Genomic DNA, 15,663 nt, shown 5'->3' with positions numbered 1-15,663 from the left:
ACCACCCACCGGGGCCCACTGCCTGCCACAGCCCCACTGTGACTCCACCGCCTGCCACAACCCCAGCACTCACCATGGCACCACCATCTGCTGGGGCCCCGATGGCTATGCTGCCCACTGGGGCCCACTGCGTCACTGCAGCCACCACCTGCTGGGGCTTTGCTGCCCACCAAGTCCTGCCTTGGCCCAGCTGCGGCTCTGCCACCCACTGGGTCCCACCACCCAGTGGCTTTGCTGCCTGCTGGGTCCCATTGGGGCCCGGCCACAGCTCTGCCACCCACCGGGACCACCTCCTGCTGTGGATCTGCTGCCCACTGGCTCCCGTCACTTGCTGGGGCCTGGCTATGGCTCTGCCACCTGCCAGGGCCCGCTGACTGCTACTGCTTCACCACCCACCGCAACCCCACCAACTGCCGGGGCCCACGACAGCTCTGCTGCCTGCCATTGCTCCGCTGCCTCCCAGGGCTCACTGCAGCCCTGCCACCCTCTGGGGCCCAGCCACGGTTCTACCACCCATCAGGGCCTACTGTGCTGCCTGCTGGGGCCTGCTGTGGACCCACTGCCCACCAGGGACCACCGTGGCTCCGCTGCCCACTGTGGCTCCACCACCTGCTGCACATCATGTGGGTCCTGCCGCTCCCCGCGCTGCTCCCTACAGCCCCCCTGCCATTGCGCTGCTCTGTGCAGCCCCCACCGTGCCCCACAACCACCACTTACAGCCACTCCCTCCATCCAATCTTACCTTATTTTCCACTCAGGTGGACAGAGGGGGAACAGCCCCAGGGGCACGGGGCCAGAAGCTGCGAAGGCTTCTGGTTGGGGGCTGAGGGTGGGAAGGGGATGGGGGGCTGAGTGGAGCCGGGCTAGCCTTGTTGCTCAGCCACAGGTTCATGCTGGTCGCCTGTCATCTTTGACAGGTGGCCACAGGCAGATATAAATTAATTTTCTAAAATTTTTAAAGGCCCTGCAGGCCAGATAGAAAGGGCTGGCGGGCCACATCCAGCTTGCAGGCCATATTTGCCCACCCCTGTCCTACCCGAATCCCCCAGTAATATTGTCCACTGAAAGAGCCATTATGTTTCTCTGGGTCTGGATTTTAATGACCAAAGATTTAGGATCTTTCATCTCTGTGCCAGTCAAATAGCAGATCATGAAAATCAAGATGAACCTTTGCCTACAGATCACAGTTTTTCTTTTTTTTTTCTTTTTTCTTTTTTTACCTTAAAGGCTGCTATTACCACTCTTAATTGCATTTAAGAGCATTTGGGTAACTTGCTTGATTTCTGGCTCCTAAATACAGACCATGTTGTGTGGATGGATGCTTACTGGGGCTCAATTTCCTCATGTGTAAAGTGAAAGGTAATACTGTAACTGTGATGACTTATCAGTGAGACAAGCTTCTGAGTTATCTAGCTTCTAACAGGTTCACACTGTAGGTACTCAGGCAGAACCTACATGGCTCACAGGTCGATTAGATCTATATGCAAACTGAAAAACATATAACAAGAGGTACATGTGATTGGTTCATGGAAGGATAGGAATTTCCCCAGAATATATAAACAGCCCTAAATCCAGGCCTAAAGTACCTTCTTAATGTTACAGTGTTATGCTGTACCCTTAGAAGTACCATCATTTATTTCCTTTCAATTTAGAATAAATTAAGAGCACCCATGCACAAGCCTTGATTACCCTACCAATTAGTTACAGTTACAGAACCTAAAGTCACACAATCAACTCAGCTCAAGAGCTGCACGTAATCTAGTATTAATACCCCCACACACATGCTTCAGCCCACCTACATCTCTTCAGGCAAATAGGCTCTGCCAAGTGCTACAAAGCTGACAAACACAGGCTACTTCAGGTACAAACCTCAGGTTTAAGAAAGCACTCAGATTAAGTCATTCCAGAGTCCTTGGCTAACTACTTTGTATATGTGCATCAGTAAATCTACTGAAGAGAATAGGAGCTGCTCAGGTCTGCCCCCGAGGCCTTTGCTCCCTTATTGAGGGTAATGTTACTCCAGAATTGACCACTTTGGGAAATCAGACCCCAGACTGTTAACGGATGCCCCTTGCAGCATATGGGGCTGGGACCTGAGGTTTTAGAGAAGAGTCCAAGATGTCTGTTGTTTCTATCTAGTTTTGAGAAGCTATCACCCAGGGTTTACTGATTAGAGCTAAGTGATTTTTTTTTTTTTAAAAGAAGTTTCATTCAAAATGCTGATTTATCAAAGCTGAAACAATTTGCAAGACAGAATCACGTTCAATTAACCTCTCAACTCAGGAGATTTTTGAAAAGCAGTCTAAATGGCTTATCCAAGAGATAGACCATGTTCTTGGGCTGAGGACAATTTTGCAGGTAAATTCATCAGCATTTTTAAGTGCTTCGGGATTGTGGAATTCAAGCAGCAGTAGAGGGACAGCAGATTATTATTTTATAACATGAATTAGGGGGACAATGCTGTTCAGCCTCTCTGTCATTGCAAGATGCAAGTGAACTTGGCTTCCACCAGTCTGGCTGCAAAGGGAAGTGTGAAAGCCGATTACCCAGCATGGATTCTCCCTTGAGTAATTTCCATCATTCTCTATTTAGCTTTTATTTGATCTCTAGGAAGCCTGATTATAAATCTGAGCTGTGCTGCCTTCAAATGCGTTTCAGTTTCCCTTTGGTGGAGGCAGGCTAAAAACTAGGTAATTTATTTTTAGTGGCCTGCTACCATGAATCTGTTCATTATGTGCAAACATACTCTATGTACAGTACCTCTAAAGGGGTGTCACTATATAAGGATTATGGTAGATAATGAGTATTTAATAACTAAAAGTATCTACATAAATATGCATTGCCTAGAACATACAGAGCAACACTGTAAATCAGTGTTAATCCCCTCGTTACCATGTCCCTTCGGATAACCAAACCTCCGTAAAAAATAGGCTTGGGTTAAATACCGCAGGGTTAGGTATTTATTCTCTCCCAATAATTTCTAGTATTTTATAATAATTACCAGATCAAGTGTGCTTAGTGTATGATACCAGGAACCAATATTCAGTGAGGCACCTTGAGTAAAATTCTAGCCACACTGGAGCCAGTTCAAGTTTCCACTGATTTTAGCAAGGCCTGCCCATGTCCAGGCTGCATACAGGCAGCAACACAGAAGCAAGCTCCTAGTACGAATGTATGGCACTAATGTAAAACACATTCAATGAGTGTAGCTTATCCTACTTTCATACGTGTTATAAAAAAAGTTACACCTCTGCTTCCTAGCAGAGCATGCACCTCTTGTCTAACTTTTTGGGCTCAAGTATCAAGTTAGACACCTACCAGCATTGCTGTGTGCCATAAGCATGAGAATTAGAATTGAAGTGTGCAAAGCAGGTAGTATCAGCACTGCCTGCCACCTTCTCCCAGTCTCCCTGTACCTCCCACAATGTTCATGTTATCAGTGGTTCGGGAATTGGGGGAGTCCTTGGACCTGTAGCAGCTCCACAGGTAGCCTGGCCTGTTCAATCAGACCAGTCACCTTACTCAAGTTCTTCTCACACACCCACACCCCTACAGAGTTCCCTTTTACAAGGCTGCCCTTGCAGGTTTGTAAAGGCTCGTCAGGCCTCCAGCTATTGAAGCCTATGCCCCTTTTTCTCCGTGGCCACATCCACATCTCAGCCTCCAAGTTATAGGCATGGCCTCAACCGCAGTTCCCCACCTTTTGGGGCTTTGTCTCAGAGTGTTATCAGCTTGGGGTTGTCTCCTACCTACACAGCAAAAAAGAGAGGAGCACACCCCAGCACCCCCAACTGTAGCTTCCTCCATCCCTGTAGCCAGAACCCAGTCCTCCAGTACACAGGTGTAAACTGAACCAAACAGTACAAGCCATGCACTTCACAAAAGAGCAAGTAGTCTTCCTCCTTGGATAAATACAGTACACAGGCATTACCTGCTTAGAAGTCTTTCTTCCCCAGCTTCTGTAGGCAGTTTTTATATGCCTGCCAACCTCCAAAGCTACCCCTCCTACTCTTGTATACCCACCCCCGACCTGGGTTTAAATCCCCTAAAAGATCCCTTTTGGTCATCTAACTGGGTCTGCTACGCCCACTCCCCAGATACAGCCCATTATGCGTTAGCCACCTGTCTTTATCAGTCCCAGGCTCAGTCCACCTGTACAGCTACATTTAGCTGCCTGTCTTCTTATGCTTTTGCTTAGTGACAGGGGCAGGGGATACTCCTCTTACAAAGTGCTCCAAGAGCTCCCTGTGCTTTCTGCTTCTCACCTCCCTAGTTACAGAATGGATCCCAGCATGCACTCTCATGGCTGCATCCACCACTTCAGGGCTAGCAAAGTAAGTGCAGTTTTCATCACTAAAGGCAGCACCTGAGACTTAAATGACACAGGGAACGAGTTAATTAAAAAATATCACCATCTCTTTAGGTTCTTCTGATCATAACCCTACTTTTATTCTAGCAGCTAACTTATCCTGCCTTCATAGCCCAGCAAAAAATCAAGAGGAAATCATCAGCGACTGAGGAGTTGGTGATGATCACTCTGTCCTCCAACGGCTGCACTCCATTCATCATTCTCTTTACCCAACTTGTTTTCTCCTAACATACATACTGTCTCTGCTAATATTTCATGTAGTGTTACCCAGAGAGAAAAACCCATATTCATCTATCAAAAGGGTAAGTGCCTTCTGCACGTCAGGTTACAGAGCTTGCAGGAAACTTTCTGCACGGTGCTTTGAAGAGGACATGTGGAGAAAAAATGGTAGCCAACTGCACCACTATTGGTTACACATGAACCACAGGATCCATCTACACGGTGACCACCTTTTCATTGGATAAAATGAGTTTGATTCTCTGGTTCAGATCTGCACCACAAAAACAGCAGCGAGGAGCAGAAAGCTTCCACATTTCTCCAGCTGAGAGAACTGTTTCAATGTTGGTTAATTTGTAACACAGCAATACAATCCTTTGTTTGTTATATATCCCTTTTCTTCAGAGGATCTCCAAAAAGTTGGCAAGTATTAATTCTCTCAGCCTTCTGTAAGTCTAGAAGTATTTTATCAATATAACAGAGAGACACCAAAGAGCAAAGAGTTTATGGGATGAACTTTGAAAGCTGTTGAACCTCCATTGCTCAGATTGATGTCTCTTGCAAGTCCCAGTGCTCAGCAGTTGTATAAATCTCAAGGAAAGGCAGTTTCTCCTGAAACGTGGGCTGTAATTCCATGTAAGACAAACTTTATGCTAGTAAATGGATACTTTTCACTGACTGGAAAAATTGCAAGAGGGTGGTATAGGTCTCCATCAGGAATAGAGAGAGCAGTCTTCAGCATTTGGTGCAACAGGGTAACTAATCATGGGGACACTTTTCCCTTGTCCGTCTGGGACATAGTTATGTAAGCAATTTAAAAAATAATGATGAGACTGTTCCCAATAAAAAAAAAGAATTGCATAAGGTGACAATGTGCTAGACCACAGCCTCCCTGAGTCAGACAGGGTCAAGGGCTCCAAGAAAATGGATTTCACTGTTTTTTTGTTTTTCGTCCAGCTGAGTTAGTAAAGCTGGTGAAGAAGCAGAACAGTGCTATGAGAAACCAAATGGAAAGGGCTTCTCTGAAAGGGAGCAGATCTGTTTGACTGGGACAGCAAACTCTCACAGTGGGGAGAGCTGAACTGGCCTTTCAGTTACCGTCCATGAAAGGGAAGCAAAAATTCAGTAACACCAGGTAAATTTTGCTTTCTCTCCAATCAGGTAAAGTGTCCCTTTACTAGTGAAAGTATTTATCAAACATACAGCCTTGGGGGGTGGGGGGAAGCACATATGAAAGCTGCCCTGTCCATTTTGCTTCAGCCATAACCCAATGGAAGGGTCTCTGTAGTCTTCCCCCTCATTCCAACACATCTACGGGGTATTGTCTGTCTGCGAATCCCCCTGTTCTCCCCTCTTCCCTTCCACACACACATGCTATAATTTTTAACCTATTCTCCAGAGGCAGTGGGAACTGGGCCAGTAGTGAGATCACTTAGGTGAGCCTGGTGCCGAGGGTATGGAGTGAGAAGAAGAGAGGATGGATCTGCCTCTAGAAGGCTTAGCAGAGATGGGAACTTGTTGTAGGCAGGGATTTGGTGTCTGCACAGAGTCAATGGCAAGACCAGAGTCTCAGTTAGCATGACAAACCATGAGGAAAAAGTCCAGCAAACTGATATGATTCATGTCTGTAATTCCTAACAAAGACAATAGAAACGAATTAATGACTACAGAGCCTTTTCATAATCCCCAAATCTAGGAAGAGTCCAAGCAGAGGTGGTCATAAATGCCAAAGTATCTTTATTATTAATGTTGCTCATCCATCACATAGTTCACAATCTATTTGCTAAATCTGCATCTGGTTTACTTTTTGCAGCTTAACCTGATGCTTGGGGCTATTGGGTCAAATATTTTCTCTTCCGTTTGTGGTGAGCTCCAATTCACTGAAATCACATCTAACTTGTGAAAGGAGAAACACACAGAACCATAGAAAATTAGGGTTGGAAGGGACCTCAGGAGGTCATTTAGTCCAACCTCCAGCTCAAAGCAGGATGATGCCCAACTAGATCATCCCAACCGGGGCTTTGTTTAGCTGGGCCTTAATAACCTCCAAGGATGGAGATTTCACCACCACTGTAGGTAACCTATTCCAGTGTTTCACCACCCTCCTAGTGAGAAGGTTTTTCCTAATATCCAACCTAAACTTCCCTTGCTGAAACTTGAGACCATTGCTTCATCATTGACTGACTTGCCCCTTACTATGAAAGGCTGGGTACAGACATTACACTTGTACTAGTTTAAGTGATTGGAAGCCAGTCTATACCTGTAACAGACCAGAAGTTCAGCACACAAAACCAGTCTATACCCATAACAACACAGAAGTTCAGTGCACACAGACTGGTTTAAAAATGTGGAATCGGATCGAAGGTTTGCCTCCCCAACCAAAGGATGAATGTATGTTCTGTTACTACCAATCTAAACTATGCTGCTTACAGAAAACCACATAACTTAGATGGATTCCACCTTGGGCTTTGTGAATGTCTGTACTTCACTGAAATGTTTAAATTGCTTTAGTATTAAAAAAAGTAATGTGGTTTGTTTTGACAATGGACACTAGCCATTCCCAGAACCCCAGTCTTTGCCTTGAAGAATGCTACTATGATTTTAGAGCAGGGCTATGTTTGTTCCCACTTTTCCACTTGGGTCTTGTTTGTATTTGTTCCTGTGGTGGGTAACACCAGTAGTGTAACTGCGGGAGTGGGGCACCACCCCAGCGCTCAGCTCTAAGTGCGTGCCAGAACCACTCCCCACTTTTCCACTATGGGAAGCCCTATGTCAGCCATAGGAGACAAGCATGTGCAGCCTCATACCCAGCAATGTACCTGGGGGTAGGGGGCAAGTGGATCTGTGTTCCCACCCCCTGCCACCCCAGGGAATTTTTGTCACAGTAGACGGTAGCATACCTGGGGATGGGGAGAGGAAGAGAGGAAAGCAAATGAGGGCCCAAGGAGCTCCTGCCACAGGCCTGCTGCTTGAGCCAACATTGCTACAGCAGTGGCAGCAGCTGCTTTCCCCATGCAGAGGGCTGAGGCAGGTAAAGTTTCCCTTCCCTTTACTCCTACCACAGCAAGGGAAGTGTCAGCAATGCACTGGCACTAGGCTCCCTCACAGTAGTCTGCAGTGAATACATAACCTAGCCCTGCTTCTGCTGCCCAGGCCCTAGCCCAGTTTCCCCCATTCCCCTGCCAGGCCTTGTGGTGCAAGGCAGCTACCCTGATTCTTGCCCTACATAGAAGCAATGGCCCTGCCCCCAAACTCACCATCACAAGGGGCCACCTTCTTACCCAGTCTCCTGGCATGCCCTGGCTGCATTCTGCATTGCTGGGCGTACACCCTCTGCACACTGGCCAGCACAGCCGCTGCCAGGACCCACACAAGGGTGCCCCCTGCCTACAGGCTTGCTCTGGACCCCCCCAATGAGTCATAATGAAAGCCTGCACTGGATCCTGTGCAGAAGCAAAGTGTCACCAACCCCCTTCTGTTGCCTCGACCCTGAAGAGTGGAAGACCTTGCAAAGTCCCATCCTCACTCAGCTGAGTTTGCACTGTATGCACTTAAGGTCTTCCCATATTAAATGGTACAAGTGTCTTCTTTCAAAAAAAGTAAACAATTATACATAATAAACTGTGTTACGTAGTAGCATGTAGGGAGGTGCTCTGCTATGGGTGACTGGTGCCTCCTGAGGCTGGGTGGGCACCAGAGGGGCACAACCAGTGGGGAGGTCTCCCAGGAGCCAGCTGGTGACCAAGGGTGAAGGTCCCCCAGTGGCCAGTTGCTGAGTGTGCCAGTGGCACGGGAGCAGCAGAAGTGCCAGCACTTCTGCATGCGGCACAGCAGTGGCGGAAGCATCAACACTTCCTCTGCCAACGTCCCGCTGGCAGAGCCAATTTCAGAGGGGGCACAAGTGCCCTCCATGCCCCCTTAGCAGCCAGAGTGCTTGCTGTCAGGGGGGGCACCAGCACTCTCAGTGGAGCATGTGCCTTGCCTAGGCATCGCCTATGTGCTCTGCACATGACCTGCACCGGGCACCAAAATGCCTGGCTACAGCTCTGCCCCTCACCCCACCCTCCCCATGGCCCAGGCACCATGCACAAAAATGCAACTTGGCTTTTGCTTTCTCCAGGGAGAAAACTGCATGCTAGGGAGAAGAAAGAATAGGTAGGAAAAGGGGCCATAGATCAGCTGCACCTTTGTGCTGGTGCTTGAAAGAAAGATGACCTGTAAGGGCAGTAATAGGATTCGGTCTCTAGCCAACGGTGCAAAATGTGTACAACTCTATGTGGCCCTAAAAGGGACTGAAACAGTCTGATTTAATTTCATCTGATATTTTTCCTCGGGTAACATGGCTGAACACCATTGTGTAGACAGAGTTGTGTGTAAAACGCACAATCTGGCCTTAAATTAATATTATCTATGACACATCCAAACACCGCCCATAAGAAGTGAGAGAAGTTAAAGTGAGAGATTTGGAGGTATGACTATAACCTGTGTCACCAGTCCATCCTCTGTGCTAAGTCACAGATGATACGAGATGGTTACAACCTGTGTGCTATTCCTTCATCCACACTCCTACCTGCGATTGCAAGCCTGACTCCCATAACTTCAGTTCAAGTTACAGTAGCTTTTGCTTTTAGTTTCTGAGTCCTCAGTTCAGTCCCCAGAGTTTCAGTTAAGAAGGCAGCCATGACACTAGCATGGATGGAATCCAGCTCTCCAAAGAGTAGCGCATCCCAGAGACTACATACCTAGGACTGCACATGCCAAGCGCTGGAACAGGTTATCTTAATCTCCTTCCTTACATCTAGGAATTTGGTGGGCAGCCATTTCATAATGTGGTGGTAGTTTCAAAGCAGCACTTCGAAGTCTAGCCCTGTAGACATAATCCCTGATGATGGCAATAGTTAGAGAAGCAAGTAAAAGCCAGGCTGGGCTGGGTCCTTCTGCACTAGAGAAACCCAATGCCATTACAGCGGCCATACTGGGGATATAAATATCCATCTTGCATGTTGGTATTTGCTGTACATATGAACAGTGAGCAAAGGGGAAATGAACTGCAAATAGTAACAAAACCAAATCCTCAGATGGTATAACTGGCATAACTCCATTGACTGCAATGTTATTTTAACCAGCTGAGTATCTTGCCTTTTTAACCAGCTGAATATCTTGTCCTGTGTTTTTAATTAGAATGGGAAAGTTGACCAAGGTACCTGGGAAAACATGTAAAAGTGAGCTATATTTGTAACGTTTCTGTTCCCAGATCCGGAACAGGGTCTTAGAGCATACGTGATTTTATGTAGAGAACGCAAGAAACAAACACATTTGAACCAGATGTTTGATAGAGTATTATTATTCTGTTGGCTTGCACATTTATGGCCTGACCTACTGTGCAGCGTTACCAAGTCAAAAGCCGCAGGGAAGGAAGGCTGCAGGGAAGAATCAATTAGATTTCATCTCGAGGAATTTTGGAATATTTAATAGTGATAGACCACTGACAGGCCTAATTGTCTTATTCATGCTTAAAGAATGCACCAGCTCTCCTGTTTAAGTCAGTGACTGCATCTTTACACTTTTTTCCATGAAAATACTTAAGAAACAGAAACACCATAACAAACTGTGCTAACCCTGGGGCACATTCAATAAACTCCCCAGATGGTTCACTCACCAAGTGTCCAGTCCACAGTCCACGGAAGGAAATGGGAGTCTCCCTGTGGACTTTTTGTGTCACTCTGTGTTAGTCTGGTTTTGCCTGAGCTGTCTGCAGCTTGAAGATGGAAAAAATAATTCTATTAAATCAGGCCTCTCCTATCACTGTGCTGCCTTTTAGGGGAAGGAATGAGCCCAATGCTCCAACTGTGCAACAGTTCTTATGTCAACTGAAATTCCCCCAGTGGTTCTAGTCTTCTTCCTGATAGCTATAAAGCCAGGATACCTACAGAGTTTCCTTAAGACTAATTATATACTCTGAGATATGCCCTTCACCTTCCACTGACCCCAAGCTACCAGGTCATAATGAACCCGAGCCACAAAAGATTTTATTCTGATTTAAAACATAAAGAAATAGAAATCAAAGAACGGAAAATTTCTACGGACTTATCAAGGAAGCTAAAACCACAGAACTATCTTATGGCAATGAACAAGCCACTCTGCATTTGAATCACTGCTGTCAGCTGAGATAAGAACTGCTGAACTCGATCATCGTGGGACCGATACCACCAATAAGAACACGGTAGAAAATCCATATTCTTTCCTGAGGGAAGAAAAAAAATGACTTATTATTAGGGGAAAAAAAGATCACTTAGAGTATTTTCAGTGTTTGACTCTGGAAGCTAAAATTTTCAGGCAAAAGCTATGGGAAAATAATATTTTAAAATGAAATTAAACATATTTTTTTTCTGTTTGTTTTCAGGTTTCCTTTTTCCAGTGAAAAAAATTCCAGACCCATGCCCCCCACAAAGTCAGAAGAGTGCATTTTCCACAAAAAAGAGTCAAAACTCAGTTTTTCATCAAAAAGATTTTCTACAATTTTCAGCCAGTCTTATCACTAATGGAAGTGCATGGAGTCCTGTTAGCAGTTCTCCAAGACATCCAATATGCTCTGCTTCCCCCGCTATCCCTCATCGAGTCTTCTGATCTTTGGAGGGTTTTTTTCCAAATGGGACAAGGGTGTAGGGCAGGGGGGTTGGAGGGAGTCATTTTTCTTAATTAAAATTGAGCAGTTGATCCTATTAATGGGAGGCTCTAGCAGGGAACAAAACAGGGCATCTTGTTTACCCCTTCTACTAGTTTGCTACAGGGGGTGAAAAAAGGTGAAGGGGTGGGAATATTATTTTGCAACTTCAGCCAGGATGAATTCCAGGAGAAGAGGGATCCCCTAAAGACAATTGTGACTTTTCAAGGGAGCATTAACCAGTTTTGTTATGGAGAAAAGTTGGCTTCACCTCCAGGTCATGGGACACAAAGCTTTTGACACCATCCCCCTGTCACTCCCCACAGGCATTACCAGTTAAAATCCAGCCCAGATCAAGAGTAGCTAAAAGCCATTACCATCCAATGACTCCTTGGTGACCTGTACGAAATGAGGCATTGGTTGTCTCATTCCACTTCTAGGTTGGATTAGTAACCATGTTAAAAAAATAAATAAATCACAGGTGACTCTAAAATGGATGCGCCTGTCAGCAAAAAAGCAAATGACACATACATTCACACTAAACAGTCACTTCCCTTCAGTCACATTTGCAGAAACACCTCCACAAAATAACACTTCAGTGCCCTTTCTTGTATCTGTTTTGTGTGTAAACTAGGCTTCATTCTCCAGAGTTGCCTGCCACCAGCAATACACTCACTGACTTTAGCAGAAAAAAGAAATTGTTTGTTTCCTCCTATCCTCAAAGTGTTATTGTACTAAATCCCCCCTGATCTTGACTTATATCTGAAGCATTCAAAGTATCTCTCTTTCTTAATACCTTTCTCTATTCTTGATACTTTCCGTGATGCGCATATCCAGAAGTGCTCTGTGGAGTGTTATTTCTGTTCTTGGCAATTAAAAAAAGAGTTTAAGTGATTTAGAGGTCTAAATGCAAATGGCACAGTGAGTTCAACAGGTAGAGGAAGACTTTTGAAGGCCCACATGCTTTTAGATACCTCACTTTAATTGATATTAATGGGGGGGGGCACCTAACAGCTACTTGTGCCTTTCAAAATTTCCCCCTTAGCAACTAGGACATCTTCTAAAGCAGGGGTGTTCAACCTCTAGCCCGCAGGCCAAATCCAGGCCTCGGAGCCATGACATCTGGCCCATAAGGATCCCCACAAGTTGGAAAAAACTGGCAGCTGAGGAGTGGGAAGCTCCACACATCTGGATAGGAACCCCTCCCCCCCGTCCCATGCCCTGCATCTGGATCAGGGCTCCATTGCTCCTCACCCACCCACCACATCTGAATCAGGACTGCTGTGCCCTACTGCCCCCACCCCCGCTGAGGGTCCACCCACACCCCCCCGCCTTCCCATCTGCATCCAGATCAGGACCAAACTGCTCCCTCACTGCCATAAAGTCTGGACCAGGACTGGTTTGCTCCACCCTGCATCCAGAAAGGGGCCAGGCTGTACACCTCTTGCGCCCCCATGTCAGGATTGGAGTCACTCCATGCCCCCCATTCTCGATCAGGACCAAGCTGCTGCTCCCCATCTCCCCAGCAGACAGATCAGGGTGGAGATGCATACTCCTCCACTATTCGAAATATTTAAGAGATTTAGGCACCCAAATTTCTCAGTCTACTTAGAAAAAAATTCTACCCAAAGTCTCAATGAAATTCATTGTGTTTTTTGTCCCTCAAGGGCCAGATTTGGAAAGAGACTTAGGTGCCTAGTATGACTCAGAAAAGCACCTAAGCAGGTTAGGTGTTTCAATTGCATTGTTTTTCTGTATTTAATTGGGTACCTAACTCACTTAGCCAATTTTGTAAATCCCCGAAACGCTCTAAGCACCCCTGTAGCTTTTGAAAATGGGACGTGAGAAACTAAGTCACTTAGACACTTTTGAAAATGGTGTCCTCTGTCTTTGCTGTGCTGTAACACTCCTGTGATTTTTTTCTCACTGCAGTTGGCTGACAGTATTTGTCATATTATGCTTCATAAATCACTGCTAGCCACAACTACTAAGAAGAAAGATAGTGAAGGGAGTAGGGAGCATTAGTGATTTCAGAAGAAACTGGGAGTAAAGAATAATTTGGGATATCAGAGAGAGAAAAATAAATCCAATAGGTCTAAAACCAGCTGAGATGTAAAGAGAAAACACAAACCAGATAAGGGGAGGGGCTAGCACTAAAGCCAATTTAAATGGAAACACAAAGGAATAAGCTGGTGGGAGGGGGAAGAGGGTCTTTGAATAGGGCCTCTATAGAACCATTGCAATTTAAAAGGAAGAGTTAAAGAAGAGGCAGCTGAAGGCTGGAATAAGATTGATTTAAGGCTAGATACAATTTAAAGGCAAGGCTGAGGAGGTGGAAGCGGGGGCTGGAATAAGATGAGTTTATACCAAGATGCAATTTCAACTGATGAACTAAGGATGTGAAAACTGCAGGGACTTGGAGCAAGATCAGTTTCAGGAAAGAAGCGATTCAAACTCAAATACTAAAAATGGGGGAGGCATGTGTTTTAATTTGTTGTTCTCGTGATCAACACAGCAGCGTGAATGGGAGGTTTGCATGGACTGCATTATACGCTGATACAGTCATCAGGCAGAAAAGAAGACTGCTTCTGGCTAATCCCAGCTGACCTGACAGTTAAAACTCTCCCATAATTGTTATTATTGTTTAATATCGGCACAGGGCCATAATCGTGCACAATTCTGTGATATAGGTAGAAGGTACCAAGCCAGCAGGACCTGCACATCAAAGTATGCATTCAAAAGGCTAATGTAATTACTTTGTAGCAGCATTTGCTTTCGGGAATCAAAGTTGTTGGAGGGAGCAGTGTTCCAATAACCTGTCTTTCCAGATACCTTCCAGTCTCAGGGCTGATCTACAAAAATTCAACTGAATAAACTAAGCAAGTTCCCTAAATAGTGGTGGATCCTCCTATTTCAGAATAAAGGAATCTAGATTTAGTTTTGCCTTTCTATTCATAAATCACCATCACCATGTTTATTCTAAAATACTGATAAGTATCCCACACAAACTTGTACTAGAGTAAGTTCAGATAAACAAAACCCCTATCATGGCACTTGATCTTTTATTAAATCTATATCTAGAAACATTTCCTTGAACTTACCTCAACTCCCTCCCCCAGCATTACTTTGCCCTTCTCCAATGACTTTTCTTTTTCACACACTTCTCTGTATCCTCAGCGGTGGAGAGGTTGCAGATATGCCAACACCAGGAAAGGCATTCCCATTCTGTTGTTCTCTGCCCAGTATTGCAGGTCCAAGACTTGGACACATTTAAAATAATTTCACCCGGAGTTTGGTACCCATGTTGGAACTGAACTCAACCCTTGAACATCCTGATGTTTGCCAATCTCTGGAAAAAGCCTGCTGGGACATCCAGTTTACCACGGGAAATTAATAGTAAACTGATCCCCGGAGCATATTATCCAAAGCATTTTCCTAGTCAGTTTTACATTTCTCAGATAATAAAGTTCCTAGCACATCTCTCCAAAGACTTTTTCACGATCCAGTTGCCTTAAGCGATAAGAGATTTTTTTCCCTAAAAATCAGTGCAGTTTACATTTGATTAATATTATCTTACCATTCTTCCAGTAGGAGGAGAATTACTTTTACCAGCAGTCTGGGGAACTTTCACAAGACTCATGAGAGCGTGCTCATAATGCTGTCGTTCTAGCACTGGAATGAGAAGGCCAAAATCTGGAGACATGCCCTTTTTGATTTTCCACCAGGCCAGGTTGGTATTACATACCAATGCACTCGTTACAGCACAAAGTATCAGCTTAGACATGAAACCAGCATGATGGCTCACAGAAGGCTTGGTAATGGGATATGCAGACTTTCACCTCCAGGTCATAAGTTCAAATGCAACCCAGGTTAGTAATGACCGAATGTTATTAGTATTTGACAGGTGCTCAATCCCTTATGTGAAATGCACTGGGGGGGATGGTCTCAGTCAAGTTCCTAGTAACTGTATGTTTGCATAAGAAATATCCCCACAATTAAGGGAACAGAATTAATGAAAGCAACAGATAGAGAAGGAAGGATATACCAAGGAGGGACATCTTCCACTGACCTTCCCAGACAAAGATTTTATCATGAATTTGTTGGTAAGACCATCAGTGAAGATACAGTGAACTAGATCAAAGGCTAAATCCAGCTCAGTTTTGTAGATGCCTCCCCTTAGGCACTGTAGCATCTAAAAGCCTGGTACCTAACAGACTAGGCTCCCTAGTACATATATTGAAGGGTAATCCAGAGCTCTCAGACTGTGATCAGAGAGGTGTCCAGTGCTAGCCAATAGGAAATCCTAGGCCCAGAGCTGTGTCTGTCCTCCCAGCTCTCAATGGAGCTTTGACATCTGATTCAGGACTGCACCTCAGGCAATTTGGTCATCTCAAAATCCAGGATGGCCAGAGGA

This window comes from Crocodylus siamensis, chromosome 8 (genome assembly GCF_052110815.1).
Source record: "Crocodylus siamensis isolate JL-2025a chromosome 8, ASM5211081v1, whole genome shotgun sequence".
Lineage (NCBI taxonomy): Eukaryota > Metazoa > Chordata > Crocodylia > Crocodylidae > Crocodylus > Crocodylus siamensis.
The sequence above is the reverse complement of the archived record's forward strand: the minus strand, read 5'-3'. Positions refer to the sequence as shown.